The 20,501-nt window shown below is 45.8% G+C and overlaps 1 protein-coding gene and 1 non-coding gene across 2 annotated transcripts in view; both read left to right on the top strand.

Moving 5' to 3' along the window:
• Positions 1–259: 259 nt before the first annotated feature.
• TRNAS-AGA (transfer RNA serine (anticodon AGA)) lies at positions 260–335 on the top strand. The gene has a single exon. It is a non-coding gene; the product is annotated as a tRNA-Ser (tRNA).
• A 15,195-nt stretch (positions 336–15,530) lies between these two features.
• The window catches only part of PRPF39 (pre-mRNA processing factor 39), a 31,711-nt gene continuing 26,740 nt past the window's right edge, over positions 15,531–20,501 (top strand). Inside the window, exon 1 of the mRNA XM_066341345.1 lies at positions 15,531–15,658. The gene's annotated coding sequence lies outside the window, so the exon portion shown is untranslated. The remainder of the gene's footprint in view (positions 15,659–20,501) is intronic.

Here is a 20,501-nt window from a genome sequence, read left to right as displayed (position 1 = left end):
TTTTCTCTTACTATAAAGAAAAAAGCCATAATGTAACAGAGTATGAAGGAGACTTGATTTGAAGTGGTGAACACATAATACAGTATACAAATGATGCATTACAGAATTCTACACCTGAAACCTCTATAATTTTATTAACTAATGTCATTCTATAAAACTCAATTAAAAATATATGCACAGAATGACCTGTGGTTATTCAGTGGGTAAAGCAGTAGACCTGGAATGCAGGTGGTTGCCGGTTTGAAACCCTCCGTTTGAAGCCCTGGGCGGTTGGCTCAGTGGTAGAGCATCGGCCTAGAGTGTAGGAGTCCCGGGTTCAATTCCTGGCCAGGGCACACAGGAGAAGCACCCATCTACTTCTCCATCCCTCCCCCTCTCCTTCCTCTCTGTTTCTCTCTTCCCCTCCCGCATCCAAGGCTCCATTGGAGCAAAGTTGGCTCCAGGCGCTGAGGATGGCTCTGTGGCCTCTGCCTCAGGCACTAGAATGGCTCTGGTTGCAACAGAGCAAAGCCCCAGATGGGCAGAGCATCATCCCTTGGTGGGCATGCCGGGTGGATGCCGGTTTATCCCAGTCGGGCGCATGCGGGAGTCTGTCTGACTGCCTCCCTATTTCCAACTTCAGAAAAATACAGAAGAAAAAAAAAAAAAAAAGAAACCCTCAGTTTGCCTGATCAAGGCACAAATGGGAAGTGTACGGCTAGGAGCCGCCATTGTGGTCATTCATTCACATGCAGGTTCCCACTGGATTCAGGCAGACGGTAAAGAAATGGCAGAGTCAGAAGATGGTGGGCCATTCTGTTTATTGGTGTCTCACCAAGACAGGCAAGCCACAAGAGAAGACCAGGGAAAAGCAGAAAACCTGCTTTTCCCAAGAAGGGCAGGGATCAGGGAGGCCCCTGTGTTGTAGTAATATAAGGTTATAGTAATTAAATATATAGAAATATAAAAATATGGAAGATATATAAAGGTAATTAAAAGGATATTAAAAATAATTATTAAAATTAAGTAAAGTTATGCCAGTTGAATAGGAATTAATATAGTGGCTTAGTGCCATAACTCTGTAATGTGATAAACAGACTCTGACTTACAAGCAGAGCCCAGTTAGTATGTGTGTGAAGTTATACATAGATAAGAAGTGGCTTGGTGTTATTTACATTAACTTTGTAAATTAATAAAAATAACATCTTAAAAAGTGGTTTAATGTACACATTTCAGTAGATTGACATAAAGGGGGTTCCCTGCGAGGAACTTCCAAAAAGGTGGTTTGAGGTGATAATCCTGTAGATTGGCACCTGTTAGAAGGCGTTGGCCAGAAAGAGTACTAAAGCTGAGGGACCCTCTTTTGCAGTAGTTGCCCAGACTCCAACGTTGATGTGGACTGTCTCCACGACACTCTGAGCTCTGACCAAAGCCAGCCAAGAGGTGCACGCTGACGGAGCCCCCTTAAGCCGTACCCAGGCACGCCAAAAGGATTTGTGAGTAATAAATTGCCCGTGTGATTATTGCAACTAATTTGTGTGTCGGTCGTGTCTTTCTTCTGGTGGCATTTAACAGTAGCATCCTCATAGCCGCCTCAAGAGTAGTCTCGAAGAGGCTGCCAGCCCTGCTAATAAGCAGGAGTGTCCCACTGCACCAGGAAGTCTAATCAGGAATGCCAATGACGTAGAGCTTGGGCTCTACTGGGACACCCTGCAAGGGTAATAGCAGCAACCGAGAGAGAGCAAGCTCCTGGTCTGCCCAACTTTATAGTACAGAAATCAAAACCTTTTTTTTTTTTAGAGATTTCTTTTTATTTTATTTTATTTATTCATTTTAGAGAGGAGAGAGAAAGGGAGAGAGACAGACAGAGAGGGGGAGAGAGAGGAGAGAGAGAAGGTGGGGAGGAGCTGGAAGCATCAACTCCCATATGTGCCTTGACCAGGCAAGCCCAGGGTTTCGAACCGGCGACCTCAGCATTTCCAGGTCGCCGCTTTATCCACTGCACCATCACAGGTCAGGTGAAATCAAAACCTTTTAATCCAGTATACAAACAAGGAAGTTTCTGATACAAAGTCACTTATCTGAGGCATAATGGGATTCCTCATGAGAGTACACCACCCCACATCATGCAGCAGTCAAGGGTGTGGGGAAAAGCTTAGTCTTAAAACTAAGCCACAGGCTATAATGACCTGGCCTGCTTACAGCCTGTCTTCACACCTAATAGAAACTATAAGTGAGCAAACATATATATCAATTTACAAACTTATTTGATGAACAAGAAGCAACTACTATAAGTTGATGCTTCCCACTCTTCCCCACCCCCTTTTCTCTCTCTTCTTTCTCTAATAATCATTAAATAAATTCTAGAAAAAATACATATGTACATATAAAATAAAACTGGAGTTATATATACCAATATGTTAATGATGGTAAGCCATTGTAAGGCCAGGAACGGCCATCGTAGCCTTTCACATGCAGGTTCCCATTGGATTCGGGCAGACAGTAAAGAAATGGCGGAGTCGGAGGATGGTGAGCCATTCTCTTTATTGGTGTCTCACCAAGACAGGCAAGCCACAAGAGAAGACCAGGGAAAAGCAGAAAACCTGCTTTTCCCATGGAGGGCAAGGGATCAGGGAGGCCTCTGCAATGGTGATAGCAGGAACCGAGAGAGCAAGCTTCTGGTCTGCCCCACTTTATAGTATAGAAACCAATATATAAACAAGGAAGTCTCTGATACAAAGTCACTTATCTGAGGCATAATGGGATTCCTCATGAGAGTGCACCACCCCACATCATGCAAGTGTTAAGCCTAATCTGGAGGGACCCAAAACATTGAAGACATGATCAAGGTCTGTTGATTACACACCAAAGCTTTATTGTTTAGCTTGGCCAAGCGGCAGCAAACTCCGACAGTTGTCTGAGGCAGAGCGTGTGCGCTGGCCCTTTGTTCTACTTAGTTTTTATAGTTTTGTAAGTGGGAAGTACAGAAGCAAAAATTATAATTAGGAGCCCTTTACCACTATTGGTTATAGTCATATGTCCTTTAACATGATAGGCCCATGTTCAATTTGCAAGCCTTACATCCTTTTGGAGAAAACAAAATTTACAAATCAACATAATGGTAGAAAGATATCTCTTTACATATTAAAAGGCATCCCTGGCCCTGGCCGCTTGGCTCAGCGGTAGAGCGTCGGCCTGGCGTGCGGGGGACCTGGGTTCGATTCCCGGCCAGGGCACATAGGAGAAGCTCCCACCCCCTCCTCCTTCCTCTCTGTCTCTCTCTTCCCCTCCCGCAGCCAAGGCTCCATTGGAGCAAAGATGGCCCGGGCGCTGGGGATGGCTCCTTGGCCTCTGCCCCAGGCACTAGAGTGGCTCTGGTCGTGGCAGAGCGATGCCCCGGAGGGGCAGAGCATTGCCCCCTGGTGGGCAGAGCATCGCCCCTGGTGGGCATACCGGGTGGATCCCAGTCGGGCGCATGCGGGAGTCTGTCTGACTGTCTCTCCCCGTTTCCAGCTTCAGAAAAATACAAAAAAAAAAAAAGGCATTCCTATATTTTCTAGTGTTCATCCACTATTTCTCTGTCCAGAGTCACACGTATTAACCACATGCATTTACATAGGAGAGGTAGTTTCTGTGGGGACAAATGCCCACAAATGGCTCATAGTTATAAGAAAAGGTATATTTTGGCTTTTCTCTTCCTGCCCCTGGCTAGCCATTCACCCCTTTCCCCACAGGTGTGGTGGAATGTCTTGGGATCCATGTTTTCCTCCCCTTTGCATTTACAATACAATGCCAAGGGCCAGCCTGGTTATGCCAATCACACAGTACAGAGACTATTCTCACAATTTCTCTGCACACCTTAACCCAAATTAATAAAATGTTCTCCAAGCCTCTTATAATATTAGTATTAATTCTGTAGTTTTTGGTACCCTACAACACCTGCGGGCAAAGTGGCTCAGTGGCTCCTCACAAGGGTGTGGGAAAAAGCTTAGTCTTAAAACTAAGCCTTAGGCTATAATAATCCGGCCTGCTTACAGCCTGTCCCCCATACCCAATACAAACTATAAGAGCAAACATATATATCATATTTAAAAACTTATTTGACCAACATTCCACCTCTTTTGCTTGTTTCACAATCTAAACCACAGGTATCTTCCATTATGGTCACCTTGCAAGGAGTGGGGTACATTGCATAAACAGAAACAGTACCAACTACAGCAATAGGATTAACAAACCAAAAGCTATGGGCAAAATGTGAGAGCTGACAGCGGCACCAAATCTTTTCCCTTTGGCAGAATACAGGCTAGAGTTTTGTCTGCAGACAGCACCGTAGCTGGTACCAGAGTGGGCATACCAAATTTTATTAGCCAATATACCAACATCTGCTGGATCTATGTGTAGTAAAATAGGAGAACTCATTATTGGCCATAAAGGAATTACAAAGGTGCCCTTCATAATGCTGTCCCCCTGAGCATTCAAGGGGTAATACACTTCTACCTTAGGTGGCCAGGTGCTGGTTACCCAAAGAGTTAACTGTAGGTCTACCTCTAGCCCCTTTCCCCACAGTGCCAACAAGGCCACCTATCTCAGATGTCCAAAATCTGACTTGAGTAAAATTTCCTTGGTGCGTATCTGCAACTGAATGGGGGCAGCTGCCCGATGCAGGAGGGCCTCTACTGGAGGGCTCCCCTGTCGAGGTCTCTCATTCAAAATCCGGAATGCTGTCCATAATTGGCATGTCCATCCAGTAAGGGAGCCGGTGCCCCCCTCCTGTCACAGTCCCTGCTTTAAGAGTCCATTATACCACTCAATGATACCAGCAGCCTGGGGGTGGTAGGGAACATGGTGCTTCCAGTCCACCCCCAGCTTTTGAGCCCATTGCCTCACCATTGAACCAGTGAAGTGGGTACCATTGTCACTTTCAAGGACCAGTGGTCACCTGTATGCAGCACTCAGGCGGTCCAGAGCCTGCCTGTATGACTGTCCTCTGGTCAGGGTTATGGGCGGGGTAAGCAGCAAGCAGACAGGTGGCAGTATCTACACAAGTGACTGCATACTGGTACCCTTCTGACTTTGGTAAGGGTCCAATGATGTCTATCTGCCATTGTGTCAGTGGAACATGATCCCTCTGGATCAGTTCAGGTGACTCCAGTGGTCTCCAAGGGTGCTCCTTGGAACATACTGCACATTGCTCACAGGCTGCAAGTACCTCTGCATAGGACACAGGCAAGTTCCACGCCTTAACCGTAGCCCACATAGTTTTCTGTCCCACATGGAGCAGGCGCCGGTGGCGCCACTGTACCACATCACCTGCAGGTGCAGCCTCCAACCATCGCACCCTTGCCAACGTATCTGCCTCATCATTCCCAGGATGGACTAGAGGGGCATGCCCCGTGACATGATATACTGTCACCTGCTTCTGGTGTCCTATTTACCATAAGTCCTGCCACATGGCCTGACCCCATAGTGGACGGTGCATTACCATCCACTGGTTAATGTGCCAAGTAGCAATCCAAAGGGTCAGTCCATGATAGACAGCCCAGCTGTCAGTACAGATCACCAGAGGTAAAGGTTCATTATGGGCAACTAGCCAAACAGCTCTTAATTCTGCCCATTAGCTGCTCTGGCCTGTACCTGTGTCCATCCAAATAGTCTCAGTGGCTGGATGGAAGGCTATAGCCATCCATTTGGCAGGTTGGCCCCTGCTGGAACCATCAGTATGCCAGGCATTCTCGGGAATGGGCACCCGCCCCTTCTGGTAGGGACTGACTTCAGGTTCTGCCTCCTGATCCCCAGCTGCACCTGACTCTAAGGTCACATAGGTGACTGGACCCAAGACTTCCTGCAGTTCTGCCCTCAACAGGCTGGTGTTAAGAGCACAGAGTTGTTGCAGGTAGGCACCCCACTTGGCCAGGGTGGACATTTGGGCTGTACCACTATGTGCTTTGGTTGCCCAATCTTTCACCCATCCTGCAATAGGGTATGTTGTCTTGACTGTAACTGGTGTTGTGGTTGTAATACTCTTAGTGGCCAGGAGGGCAGCATACACAGCTGCCAGCTACTTCTCCACTAATGAGTAACGATCTTCAGCACCTTTCCACAATTGGGACCAAAACCCAATAGGTTGCCGTAAGCACTCTGTCCGTTGCCACAAGGCTCATCTAAACCCCTCCAAGGTTACATGAACATCCAGCTCACAGGGCCTGGCAGGATCAAACACATTCAAGGCCTGTGCCACCATGACAGTTCTCTTAGCTGCTGCAAATTAACCTTGCACCTGCTCAGTCCAATCCCAATGAACCCCCTTTAGAATAAGGTTGTACAAGGGGCGTAGTAACTGAGCTAAATGGGGTATTAATACTCGCTAATATCCCAACAAACCTAAGAATTACTGTAACTGTTTTTACCATAGTGTGCCGTGGACCAGCACGGCTCCTAATAACAGTGCAGAATTAAGAAAACACACTTGTCAAAACAAAAACGATTGGATCGGGAGGACTCTTCAAAATGCCTGGCAGTATCCGAGTGCCCCATAGCCCCAGTTTGCTTTATTATATAGCCATATGCAAATCAAGGACCCTGATACAAAATTGCACATCCAAGTCTAAGACAGGAACTCTCCCAAGGCAAAAACAGGATGCATTAGTGAAATCTACCAACATCTGAACAAACAAAGAGTCAGAGGAAGGGCATGTATATTGCTTCCAGCAACCCAAGGAAGCAAGTGGAGTGGGGGCAAATACTCAGCATCATAGCCAATATGGAGATGAAGGGGAGAGAACTTAGCCTTTTGCTAAGACTTGAATCTAACAATGGCTTTTTGCCATTTACGTCCACAACAATAGTGGGCACAGGGTATGTTTGAATCTTATCTATAACTGCATCAGGGATAACTTTTGTCTTACCCGACTAGACAACCCCTACGAATTTAACAGATAACCCAGGTCCTTGTAATTTGTTCTCGTTGACTACCCAGCCACATGCTTTCAAATGGGATAGCAGGGTAGGGACTGCTTGCCCCAATTCTGGAAGAGAATCACTAGTTAGCATAATATCATCAATATAATGGTACATGCAAGCTGCCTCTGGCTGTTTCCATTTAGCCAGGTCAGCAGTCCATGACACAAGGTGGGCTATGCAAACAGCCCTCGGGTAACACTGTAAAGGTCCATTGTCTCCCTTCCCAACTGAAGGCAAATTGGTCTTGACTCTCTGCAGCTATATCAATAGAGAAAAAGGCATTGGCCAAGTCTGCCACAAAGTGGTATGTCCCCAACTCATGGCTTAACTGATCCATCATGTTAGCTATCGAGGGAACAGCAGCGTGCAAAGGGGGAACAACTTTATATATTTATTTATTTATTTATTTATTTATTTATTTATTTTTTACAGAGAGAGAGAGTCAGAGAGAGGGACAGACAGGGACAGAGAGATGAGAAGCATCAATCATTAGTTTTTCGTTGCGCGTTGCAACATCTTAGTTGTTCATTGATTGCTTTCTCATATGTGCCTTGACCAAGGGCCTTCAGCAGACCGAGTAACCCCTTGCTTGAGCCAGCTACCTTGGGTCCAAGCTGGTGAGCTTTTGCTCAAACCAGATGAGCCCGTGCTCAAGCTGGCGACCGCGGGGTCTCGAACCTGGTTCTTCCGCATCCCAGTCCAATGCTCTATCCACTGCGCCACCGCCTGGTCAGGCGGGAACAACTTTATTAAGTTCTCTGTAATCTACTGTCATTCTCCAGATTCCATCTGGTTTGTGCACAGGCCATATCGGGGAGTTATAAGGACTGTGTGCCTGCCGGATGATCCCCACCTTTTCTAGTTCGAGGGTCGTCCATGTGACTTCTTTTTTTTTTCTTTCTATTTTTCTGAAGTTGGAAATGAGGAGGCAGTCAGACAAACTCCCACATGCGCCCGACCGGGATCCACTAAGCATGCTCACCAGGGGGTGATGTTCTGCCCATCTGGGGCATTGCTCTGTTATGACCGGAGCCATTCTAGCGCCTGAGGCAGAGGCCATGGAGCCATCCTCAGTGCCCGGGCCAACTTTGCTTCAGTGAAGCCTCGGCTGTGGGAGGAGAAGAGAGAGACAGAGTGGGAGGGGTGGAGAAGCAGATGGGCGCTTCTCCTGTGTGCCCTAGCCAGGAATCGAACCCGGGAGTCCTGCACACCAGGCCAATGCTCTACCACTGAGCCAACTGGCCAGGGCCATGTGACTTCTTCATAACCACCTGGCAGGCAGTACTGCTTGGTGTTAGTCTCACGCCGAGGGATGGGTAATTGCAAAGGGGAATGTGATGCGTGTCCCCGCAACACTGCCTTCACAACCCTCATCCGCAGCCGGAACTCCAACCACAGTCCTTGCAAGATATCTACCCCCCAATTATATTCAGGAATAGGAGATACATACACCTTATATGGCTTAGGAGGCAGTCTACCTATCCCCAATGGAATAGTTATTGGCTTCACTTTAACAGTTTGGCCCCCATAACCATCAATGGCCACTGGGGTCCCAACAAACTGCTCTGGGTTCCCATAGAGGAGGCAACATTCTGCACCTGTATCCACCAAGGCCAACATCCATTGTACATTGGAAGGGCACCAGTGGTTAGCCATTTCCACGTGTGGCCTCTGGTCCCCACTCATCCCCGTTAGATGGGTCCCTCGGCCCTTTTCCTATTCAAACTGGTACAATGGGTCTTGGGAGTTCGCCTCTCCCTCAGCTGTCTCTATCATTTAATCTTGTAACCAAGCTGCCCGTGCACCAAACGTTTTATTGGTAGCTGCTGGGGCCTTTCGTCTCAGTGGCTGGAATTTCTGTTCTGGTTTAAGCTACCGCCAAAGCTTCAAAAGAATTTTATTAGACTGGCCATTTAATTTCCCCTTATCTGCTCCAGTCACAATCAAATCTACCCACATCTGTGTTCGGGTAACCTTTATAGGTCAATTTCCCTTGTTAGTTGGGGGACAACATAGGCAGCAGCCCTCACTGCTTTATGATCCCGAGCGGCCTCCAGCTCTCCCAAATCTGCTACCATCTGTGTAACTGCATTGATGGGCTGCCCCACGTAGGGGCCCAAGATAACCACAAGTGACCCAAAAAGGGCTGATGGGGTGCTAGCAAGGACAAACTCCCTCATTTTAGCGGTAAATACTTCCTCGTCTGGCCCATGGGACCTAGGGGTGAAAATAGCACTCTTTTTTTTATTTTTATTTTTATTTTTATTTATTTATTATTTTTTTCTGAAGCTGGAAACGGGGAGAGACAGTCAGACAGACTCCTGCATGCGCTTGACCAGGATCCACCCGGCACGCCCACCAGGGGTGACGCTCTGCCCACCAGGGGACGATGCTCTGCCCCTCTGGGGCGTCACTCTGCCGCGACCAGAGCCACTCTAGTGCCTGGGGCAGAGGCCAAGGAGCCATCCCCAGCACCCGGGCCATCTTTGCTCCAATGGAGCCTTGGCTGCGGGAGGGGAAGAGAGAGACAGAGAGGAAGGAGGAGGGGGTGGAGAAGCAAATGGGCGCCTCTCCTATGTGCCCTGGCCGGGAATCGAACCCCGGTCCCCCGCATGCCAGGCCGACGCTCTACCGCTGAGCCAACTGGCCAGGGCCGAAAATAGCACTCTTCATACCTAGTTCCCGAAGGACCTTTACTAACTCACTGTAGCACTGCCACCAACACATTGCCCCTGGAAATTCTCCAGCATTCTGTCAGACCATATGAACGGCGGCCATCACCCATTCTAATAGGGTATGGTTTTCTGGGTTGCCATGGCATTTCTGAAGACGCTGACTCAAGGAGGAGTGTGTGGTAATTGTAAGGTATTTTTCCCCACCGAGAAGGAAGGAAGGGGCCGGAGCCACGAAGTGTGGAATAGTAAAAGGCTTTATTGAGTACAGAGCACGCATCCCCCCCCTCCCCGCGAGGTTCCCTGGCCTCAAGGAAAGATGGAGGCCAGGGAAGTCGCAAGTGGTTAACCGTGTGGGAGATATTTAAAGGGTCCCTAGGGTGGTTGAGCTAATATGACGTGGTAAAATCTCACTGGCTGGTAGAAGGTCCCTGTTTTCCAAAGGGCTCCAGGGAAGTTTCTTTTGGCGCTCTTGGTTGTGGGCAGTCCTAGCCAAAGTTCACAGGTCTGACCTTTCCCATTATCCACTGACCTTATAGTGATGGTGGCCAATTTCCCCATCTCTGTTCAGGAGAGCATGATGCCATCCACCCCTATGTCCCATAATCGTAGTAACCAGGCTACCAGGGATTCAGTAGGTTTCTGCCTAAATTGTGCCCCCAACTCCATCACTCTGCCTGGGCATAGGACCAGACCACACAGAGTGTTCCATTACCTGGCTGTGGCTGCCCCTGAGGGACTCTTTGTTGCTGGGTTTTTACCTTCTTGGCAACCACTGGTTGAGCTCTCAGTGTGCTTATGGCAGCTTCAGCCTGAGCCTTCTCATCCTGACTCAAAGCCAATCCATCAGCACGGATGCTGCTGCTCCTTTGGCGACCATTTAGGTTCCTGTGAATGCTGGCTTTTGGCCAGAAGCTGAGACTCGAGCTTTTTTTTTTTTTTTTACAGGGACAGAGAGAGAAAGTCAAAGAGAGGGATAGCTAGGGACAGACAGACAGGAATGGAGAGAGATGAGAAGCATCAATCATCAGTTTTTCGTGGCGACACTTTAGTTGTTCATTGATTGCTTTCTCATATGTGCCTTGACCGTGGGCCTTCAGCAGACCGAGCAACCCCTTGCTGGAGTCAGCGACCTTGGGTTCAAGCTGGTGGGCTTTTTATGAGTTCGTGCTCTAGCTGGCAACCTCGGGGTCTCGAACCTGGGTCCTCTGCATCCCAGTCCGACGCTCTATCCACTGCGCCACCGCCTGGTCAGGCCTCTTCTCCTTTCTTAAAAGCCTTTAGGAAATAATGTTTACGTACCTTAATTAAAAATTCCTACACTAATCCTTACTCTTCCTTCCATCCTGGAGTCATGAGAGTGATGTATACCTCTAGACAAAGGGATCATGAGTGCCCCCCACCTTGCATGAAAAACCTGTATTCTGTAACATTTTATATGCTTTCTAATAATCATCATTTTGAAATTCTTTGTATGTACAAAACTTATAAACTAAGCAAGTGGAATTAGCTTTAGATTTCCTAATAATCTAGCCCCAACACTCTTAGCAAAAGTAACTTCATTTAGCTTCTCTCCTTATCCTAAACTAAATAATTCCCACTATTGTGGTGATAGGGACAGGTTGTAAATTCTAGAATGTTTGGGAATGTCTTTGCCAAGTATGTGAAACATTTATTACTACTGTGTTATCTTATGGTCTCAGTGTGTAGAAATGTTTTTCCTTTTGATAGATCCTATAGGTAAACATTGTAACAAGACAGTAAAATTCAATGAGTTGTTAGTAAGATTAATGACTTTTGTACCATGCTCCCCCTCCATTCCCTCCCGACTAGTATGTCATTTTGTCTATAAAAGCTGCCTCAGAACTGTGTTCTGCTGGCTGTTTTATGGCTGCACAATTTGGGTTGGATATATCCTGTGCATGTCACTGGCAATAAAACTCCTTCTAAAATTTCTTCTGTCACCTACCTATGTGTTTCTGTAGAACTCGCTGATTATATTACATTACAACAATCTGAAGAGGCAAATGGAAGAAATTCATTATATTAATAAATAACGCCTTTCCTCATCTGTCTGATCTCTTTGTTTCTCTTCTTCTTCTTTTTTTTTTTTTTTTTTTTTTTTTTACAGAGACAGAGAGAGAGTCAGAGAGAGGGATAGATAGGGACAGACAGACAGACAGGAATGGAGAGAGATGACAAGCATCAATTCTTTGTTGCGGCACCTTAGTTGTTCATTGATTGCTTTCTCATATGTGCCTTGACCGGGGGGCTACAGCTGACCAAGTAACCCCTTGCTCAAGCCAGTGACCTTGGGTCCAAGCTGGTGAGCTTTGCTCAAACCAGATGAGCCCGCACTCAAGCTGGCAACCTCGGAGTCTCGAACCTGGGTCATCTGCATCCCAGTCCGAAGCTCTATTTACTGCGCCACTGCCTGGTCAGGCTGTTCTCTCTGTTTCTGAGATCACTTGACTTTATTGTATTTTAGAGCTTGCCACCCCATAACCTACAGAATTTTGTATATATTTTTTTTCCCCAAAGCTTATAATTGTGTTATACAATTTCTTTGAATATAAACTGTAATGCCAGTGGTCAAGGCCAGGGAAGTTCACATTGGATTCGGGAAGACAATAGAGAAACTGCAAGCTGAAAGATGGTGTGCCATTATCATTTATGAGATTCTCACAACAGCAGGCAAGCAAACAGGCAGGGGAAACCACTTCTTGTGGCAGCAGGTGAGCGAAGAGGAAAATCATCCCTTTTGGCTCCAAGTGAACAGGAAAACCACCTCCTGGCTACTTTCCCATGAAACCAGAGGAAGAGACCTGAGAGTTGTCCTCAAGATCTGAAGGCATGATTTTTATTACCTTTACCTCACCTCCAACCAACTAGCTCCAGCATTACCTGAACCCCTAACCCACAGTGTCTTGGGATTTTGCCCTATATATTGTAATTAGTAACCTACACACCATCGGGGAGTTCAGTCACTTGAGTACAGTATTAGCTTCCTGTTGTTCTGGATGGTGCCATTCATAATAAAATAACCAATATTTCTCCACTGCATTTCTCTGTTTTTAGTGTTTGGCTTTGCTAGTGCCAGATGAATGAACTCTTTCTGTTCTGTAACATTAACAGGATTGTGGACAGGCACCATCATCTTGCAGAGGACTGTTTCTGGAAGCATATACAGTGTGTCAGTAAAGTCATGGCGCACTTTTGACTGATCACAGGAAAGCAACAAAAGGCAATAGAAATGTGAAATCTACACCAAATAAAAGGAAAACTCTCCCAGTTTCATACCTATTCACTGCAGTTCAATGTGGGCTCACACACAGATTTTTTAAAGCTCCTTAGTTAGCTATCCCGTATAGCCTCTACAGACTCGTCACTGACTGATGGCCTACCAGAATGGGGTTTCTCCACCAAACTGCCGGTTTCCTTCAACTGCTTATCCCACCGAGTAATGTTATTCCTATGTGGTGGCGCTTCGTTATAAACGCACCGATATTCACGTTGCACTTTGGTCACGGATTCGAATTTAGCGAGCCACAGAACACACTGAACTTTCCTCTGTACCATCCACATCCTGACTGGCATGGCCGTGGGCTGCTCTGCTGTATACACAGTGTTATATCATCATCTGTGCATGCGCACATGCTGCCACATCATCCTACAGAAACTGGAAGGGTTTTCCTTTTATTTGGTGCAGATTTCACATTTCTATCGTCTTTTGTTGCTTTCCTGTGACCGGTCAAAAGTGCACCATGACTTTATGGACACACTGTAGATTCTCGAAAAGGAACTTTAGCCCAGTTATGATATGAACCTTGAACAAGAGAGTACCTGATAAGTGATAGGTGAACTCAGGAACTTTGTAACAGAAATAAGAGAGGCCAGATCTAGGAATGGGGGAAGAATTGTTTTTTAAGGGAGAATGAGAGTAGAACTGAAGAGGACTGCTAAGATTGTCAACACAACTTTCAATCTCCCCTCTTCCAGAGGATAATTTTACATATCCTATCCTATTGTTTCCTCTTCAGGTAACTAGGACCCAGTGTCTGTACCATCATTTTTTTCTTTTTTTAAAAAAAAATTTTAATTTTTTTAAATTTTAGAGAGGAGAGAGAGAGAGAGAGAGAGAGAGAGAGAGAGAGAGAAGGGGGAAGGAGGAGCAGGAAGCATCAACTCCCATATGTGCTTTGACCAGGCAAGCCCAGGGTTTTGAACCGGCGACCTCAGAGTTCCAGGTTGACACTTTATCCACTGCGCCACCACTGTTCAGGCCTCTTTTTTTTTTTTTTTTTTAAGTGAGAGGAATGACGACAGTGAAACAGACTGCTGCATGCATCCCAACTGGGATCCACTCAGCAACCTGGTCTGGGACTGATGCTGGAGTACAGAGCCATTTTTAGTGCCTGAGGCTGATGCATCTCAGCACATGGGGTCACACCGGAACCCATCAGCCACCAGATGCAGGATGGGAAGAGGGAGAGAGGGGTAGGGGGAAAGGAAAGGGGGAAGAAGGTGATGGTCACTTCTCCTTTGTGCCCTGACCAGGAATCCAAACCTCTGCAGACACTCTATCCACTGAGCAACTGGCCAGGGCCCATACCATCTTGAGATTTGGGGGAGTCAATGTAAGCAACATCCAAACGTCAAATACATTTCTATGAATTTATTTGAGCCAAACTGACAGTTGTCAGGAAGCAAAACTCTCAGCTGATTGAGAACATGCTCCGGAGATGGGCAGTTTCACAGTTCATTTTATACATTAGAACTAAAGGAGGAGATATATAGGGGGTCACATTCATTGGTGGTAGATTGCAGAGGTGGGAAAAAGCAAAGGGGGGAAATCTCTGAGATTGGATATAAAGCAAAAACAAACTTACATGGGTGGTTACAGGGTAGTTAATTAACATTTATAGCACATGGGGATGGTGAGGAACAAGTTAAGAGCGAGGGGTTTTGTGATCTAGTGTTCTGGTGCTCTGGGTTGCACCCTACCGGGGTCTGGAAAAAGAAGATTACTCTGAAATTCCAAGTAATCTTAGATGCAAAAAGGCAAAAGCCAGGCTCAATTCCGGTGAACATGGACCTTTTCCAAGGAAGAGAAATGCCTAGTACGTGGCTACCTACCATGATTCACTTTTAGTTAGGAATTTTTATGTTCAGACGATCCTACGTGGTTACTTTCGCCCCCCCCCCCCAAGAATTTGGCAGGGTTAGTATGGGGTGATAGTATGGGGTTGCAGGTGGTGGCCATGACCCTCTCCTTCCGTAAGTGGACAAAGGGACACTGACGAACTGGATGTTCCAGGTCACTACCCCGTGGGCATCCGGGTGACTAACCCGGGTGTGGAAAGTCTCCTAGCTTACTTTAAGGTTAATCTTACATAAATCGCTGAAAGCTACATTTTTCCTTAAGGACTACTAGCCCCCACCCTCGAATCCCCTATTCAACCCTACCTAGAGCACCGGTTGCTGACCTCTGCCTTAGGAGTCAGCCGGGCAGATGACCCCCTAATAACCTTTTCTTAACCCTGAACTCGGGTGTCCTCCTTCCGACCTTACATGGGGCTCCTTTTTCTTCCGCAGGGGTTTTAAATGCATAATTTCTGCCCACTTTCAGGTATAGGAGTAAAGCCTGTGCAATTGCTGAGAAACCTTAGATTTGCCTGAAAAACATAACATTTTTCTGGGGTGGGAAGTGGAAGGGGGTAGGCCTAGGCGCTGGCCGTATTGAAAATCAGGACACCTTCTCAGTTTACGAAGTCCCTTCAGAGGAGGGAGAAGAGACTGAGCAGAAGCCCCGCCTCGCGTCCCGGAGGACGCCCGACAGGGGCGGAGCCAGCGCGCAGCGCCACCACGTGACCCCTCGCCTTTAGGAAATCGGGCGCATGCGCGCCGCGCGCTCTCCCTGGGAGGAAGCGACTGAGGCGTTTGCAGGCGTGCTGCGGAAGCTGTGGGGATTGAGACCACGAAGTTTCCACCTTCAGCTCTCTTGGCCCTGTCTACGGCTCATGGCATTGAGTCGTATCCGTCGTCAGGTCAGCCGGGGTGGGCGCCTTGGCATTTGTAGGAGGAGGTGGTACGCTGGGCATGGAAGGGCCTGCCTGGTCGCGGGCGCGCCGGGGCCGGGCCTCCGTCTCCCGCCGGCTGTGCGGCCTGGCTGGGTCTGGGCCCCCAGCTGTCCGTGCCTTCCTCTTCCCACCTGTTGGGTAGAGCAGTGCGAGGTTTCTTTTCTTAGACCAGACGTCTCTTTGACGGGCGGGCAAATGTAGGCCTCCACCTTGATTTAGGAATCAGCTGGGGGGCGAGTCTGAAGTCCTTGCTTCCCCGAGAGCTGGAAAGCGGTGTGGCGGGGCGACGGGGCGGAGGGTCTCGGGCCCGGCCGCCGGGGCCCTGGGGGGTGTAATTTGGGTCCTGTGGATACAGCTCAATTCAGGCGCCTTGTGCGGCGCGTTCTGACTGACTACAAGAGCCGCATTTTTGGGACCTTGAGTCACAGCACCCTAAAGATAATCCATCCATGGCTTTTGGCAGGATAGGGTAGAAGCAGAGAAAACTAGACATTAAAGATCTTTTGAAGAAATCAGTTTCGCTAACGCCTACCTTGCCTGGCCAGGTTGCTGGGTTGGTGGGAGCGTGGTCCTGATGGGCAGGGATTGTCGGTTGGGTCCGGTCAGGGCTCATGCGGGAACAGATCAATGTTTCTGTTTCTCCCTTAAAAAGAAAAAAAGGAATAATGCCTACCTTAAGTTAATAAGTTTATGCTCTTAATGTGATGGATGATGATACTATAATAACGCCTTATTTTATGCCATTAGGTTATTATTTTTTAATTTGATATTTATGGTGTCTTCTCTTTAAGGACCTAACGTTATTTGTCCACCGATCCAGCCTGTTAAGATATACTTTAGACTTTTCTACAGCTGGGATGGTTAAAGCTTAAGAGAACAAGTATCACAGATGGAAAGATGAAGCTCATGTTGGAACTTGAGTATTTTGGGCTTAAAAAAACAAGCAACTACTGTTAGGTGTTTCCCCCTCCCCCCATTTATAACCTTATTCTAGAGTTGCAAAAGTTGGAAATTTCCACCCTACAGCCTTTGGTGTAGGGAAAAGGTAATGAAAGGAATTCTACTGAAGAGGACTAGAGTCTAGGGGTTGATCAAAGATGGCTAATTAATAGGTGGTATGAGATATTTGAAATGAAAATTGAAAAGCAGAATTTTTTTAGTGTTACAATATTTGGAATTATTTTTAGTTGCTTACTTACATTTGAATAAGAAAAAGAATTTTATATATCAAATGTTAAAACTTGTTTGTGTGTGTGTGCATGTTTCTTTTTCTAAAACTTTTTCCATTATTTGAGAGAGGAAGGGAGAGAGAAGCATCAACTCATTGTTCCACTTATTTGTGCACTCATTGGTTGTGTCAGTTGCTCTGACTGGGATCCAACCCACTTTTGGCATGCCTGGAGGACGTGCTGTCCACTGAACCACCTGGCCAGGGCCTTTGTGTGTGCATTTCAAGTAGAAAATATAGAACTTTCTGTGGTGTGTTTACAATCCTGCATCTAGCATAGGATTTTATTTTTCAAGTGTAGGATTAAAAAATTTTTTGGTTTTTTTGTATTTATTGATTTTTAGAGAGGAAGGGAAAGAGAGAGAGACATAAATGTTTCTCTATGTGCTCTCAACCAGGGAAAGAACCTGCAACCTTTGTATTTCTGGATGATGCTCTATCCAACAGAGCTATCTGGCCAGGGCTGGGATATTTTTTTAAATAGACAAAGGAGAAAATAATAGTTCTAGCCAAAGGTTGATGCCCCCTCCCCTTACAAAAACCTGACTTGGACAGACATTTGTGTAAGACAATTTGTGTGTGTGTTTGTATCCCAGTTTCTGGAACACAGCAAGTATTTATTTAATACATACAGACTTAAAAAGGTCAATCTGCGACCATTCTATTGAGTCTCTGAAAACAGTTGCTAAAACCAGTAGTAATGATAGTCTCTTTTCTTAACAGCCTGAGTCTTAAAATTAGCTTATCTGTGGCCTGACCTATGGTGGCATTGACCTGAAACACTGAGGTCGCAGGTTCAAAACCCTGGGCTTGCCCAGTCAAGGCACATACAGCAAGCAATCAGTGAACAACTAAACTGAAGCAACTATTCTTGCTCCCCCTCTTCTCTCTATATGGTCAATAAATAAAATCTTTTTTAAAAAAAATTAGTTTATCTGTGGATGAAGCACAGAGTAACTTGTTGATTACAAAGTTGGTTGATTTGCATTGCTCAAACTTTTTTTTTTTTTTTTTTTTTTTACTGATTTTTAGAGAGAGAAAGAAAAGGGGGTAGGAGCAGGAAGTATCAACTCCTATATGTGCCTTGGCCAGGCAAGCCTAAGGTTTTAAACCTGCGACCTCTGCATTCCAGGTTGACACTTTATCCCCCACCACAGGTCAGACAATATTGCTCAAACTTCTGATTTTTAGTCCTTAGTGATGTCTTCAGATTTTTGTGTTGCTCTTTTATAAAAAGAATAATCACTTCTGTGCGACAAAGGTTGTAAACTGACAAAGTCCTTATAGCCTTAAACTAAGCCCTTCCCCATACCCTTTTAAGACTAAGACCCCCCCCCCCCGCCATTGACTGTTGCATGGTGGGGGGTAGTGCCCCCTTATGAGGACGCTCATTTATACCTCAGATGTGTGACTTTGTATCAGAGACTTTCTTATTTGTATATGGCTCTGCGCTATATAATAAAGCAGACTGGGGCTTTGCTTTTGCTCTTGCAAGCTATGGGCTGTGCAGAGACTTCCCAATCCCATCCTTTTTATCTTTGAGTCTATTTCTTCATTCCGCTCTGTTCTCATTCAGGACCTGGACAATTACTAGCCATACAATTCTATAGGCATAAATATAGAAAGTTAAAGAAGGTATTACATCAAACTTCCCATCTTTAATTATGTATGGATTGTCTAAGTCATCCTCCAGATTTTAGGAAGACAGGTTGAATTGTTAGTCAAAAGATTTTTTGTGGTTTTTTTTTGAATGTGAAGGAGAGAGGGACAGATAGGGACAGCCAGATAGGAAGGGAGAGAGATGGGAAGCATCAGTTTTACGTTGTGGCTCCTTAGTTGTTCATTGATTGCTTTCTCATATGTGCCTTGATGGAGGGAATGAGGGGCTATAGCAGAGCAAGTGAACCCTTGCTCAAGCCAGTGACCTTGGGCTTCAAGCCAGCAACCTTTGGGCTCAAGCTAGCAACCGTGGGGTCATGTCTATGATCCCGCGCTCAAGCCAGCAACCCGTGTTCAAGCTGGTGACCTGTGCTCAAAGTGGCGACCTCAGGGTTTCGAACCTGGGTGCTCTGTGTTCAAGTCCGATGCTCTATCCACTACGCCACTGCCTGGTCAGGCAAAACAGATTTTTTTAAAATTGATTTTAGAGAGGGAGGAAGGGAGAGAGACACAGTTTGATTTGTTGTTCTAGTTATTTATGCATTCATTCTTTTTGTGTGTGTGTAGTAGAGACAAGGGAGAGACAGAGAGAGGAACAGATAGGGACAGAAAGACAGGAAGGGAGAGAGATGAGAAGCATCAATTCTTTGTTGTAGCTTCTTAGTTGTTCATTGATTACTTTCTCATATGTGCCTTGACCCAGGGGCTACAGCAGACCAAGTGACCCCTTGCTCAAGCCAGCGACGTTGGGCTTCAATCCAAGGACCTTTGGCTCGAGCTAGCAACCATGGGTCACGTCTATGATCCCACGCTCAAGCCGGCAACCTCACGGTTTCAAACCTGGGTTCTCTGCCTCCCAGTCCGATGCTCTACCTACTGTGCCACTGCCTGGTCAGGCTATGCATTCATTTGTTAATGCTTTTATCTCTAAGGGTTTGTTTTATTTTACTCATTTTATTTTTATTTTAGCCAGAAGAAGGGGGTGGGGAGAGAGAGAGAAGAACATCAATCCTTTCCTGTATGTGCCCTGACTGAGGATTTAACCATCAACCTCTGTGCTTTGGGACAGTACTCTAAGCAATGGAGCTATTCGGACAGGGCTTCATTAGTTGATTTTTCTATGTGCCCTGATCAGGGCTCAAACCCACAACCTTGCTGTATCAGGATGATGCTCTAACGAACTGAGCTATCTGGCTAGGCCAAGCACTCCTCTTCTTAATACTATCCTCTTTTGGCTGTGATACAGTGTTGTAGTGAATGTTCTTAAGTAAATGTTTTTGTTTATTTTCATAATATATGCAAAATTGTCATTGAGTGCATTTTGTTTGACTTTCCTCCAGAAAGATATCTTTTAAATTTTTTCTGTCTTCTATAATAAAATCAAATGAAGCTACCAGAATTTAAATTTTATTTTAACTGTATGGATATATTTCAACAATATTATCTTTTGTTTTCTAAAATTTTATCCTGAGCTAAGTGATGAATTTCCTCCTAAAACATATCCACGACCAGAATTTGTTTTGTTGTTCTACCTTTAGCCTTCAGAACAGATATTAAGACCATAGTTATTTAGATTTTTACTTAAATATCCAATAACAAAATAGTATATTTTGAGAAAATGTGTTAGTTTCATTTATAAAATAGAATCTAATAAACATAATTATGAATTATGTTAGATCAAGAATCAATTTACTATATATTTTTATATATAGTAAATGTATATCAATTTACTATATATCTTTAATAACTAATGAGGGCTTAACTTTTTTTTTTTTAATTTTTTTGTGACAGAGAGAGAAACATACAGACAGGAAGGGAGAGAGATGAGAAATACCAATTCTTCAGTGTGACACTTTAGTTGTTCATTGATTGCTTTCTCACATGTGCCTTGATTAGGGGTCTACAGTAGAGCAAGTGACCCCT

This window comes from Saccopteryx leptura, chromosome 6, assembly GCF_036850995.1.
Source record: "Saccopteryx leptura isolate mSacLep1 chromosome 6, mSacLep1_pri_phased_curated, whole genome shotgun sequence".
Classification (NCBI taxonomy): Eukaryota; Metazoa; Chordata; class Mammalia; order Chiroptera; family Emballonuridae; genus Saccopteryx; species Saccopteryx leptura.
This window is presented reverse-complemented; position numbering and strand designations above follow the sequence as displayed.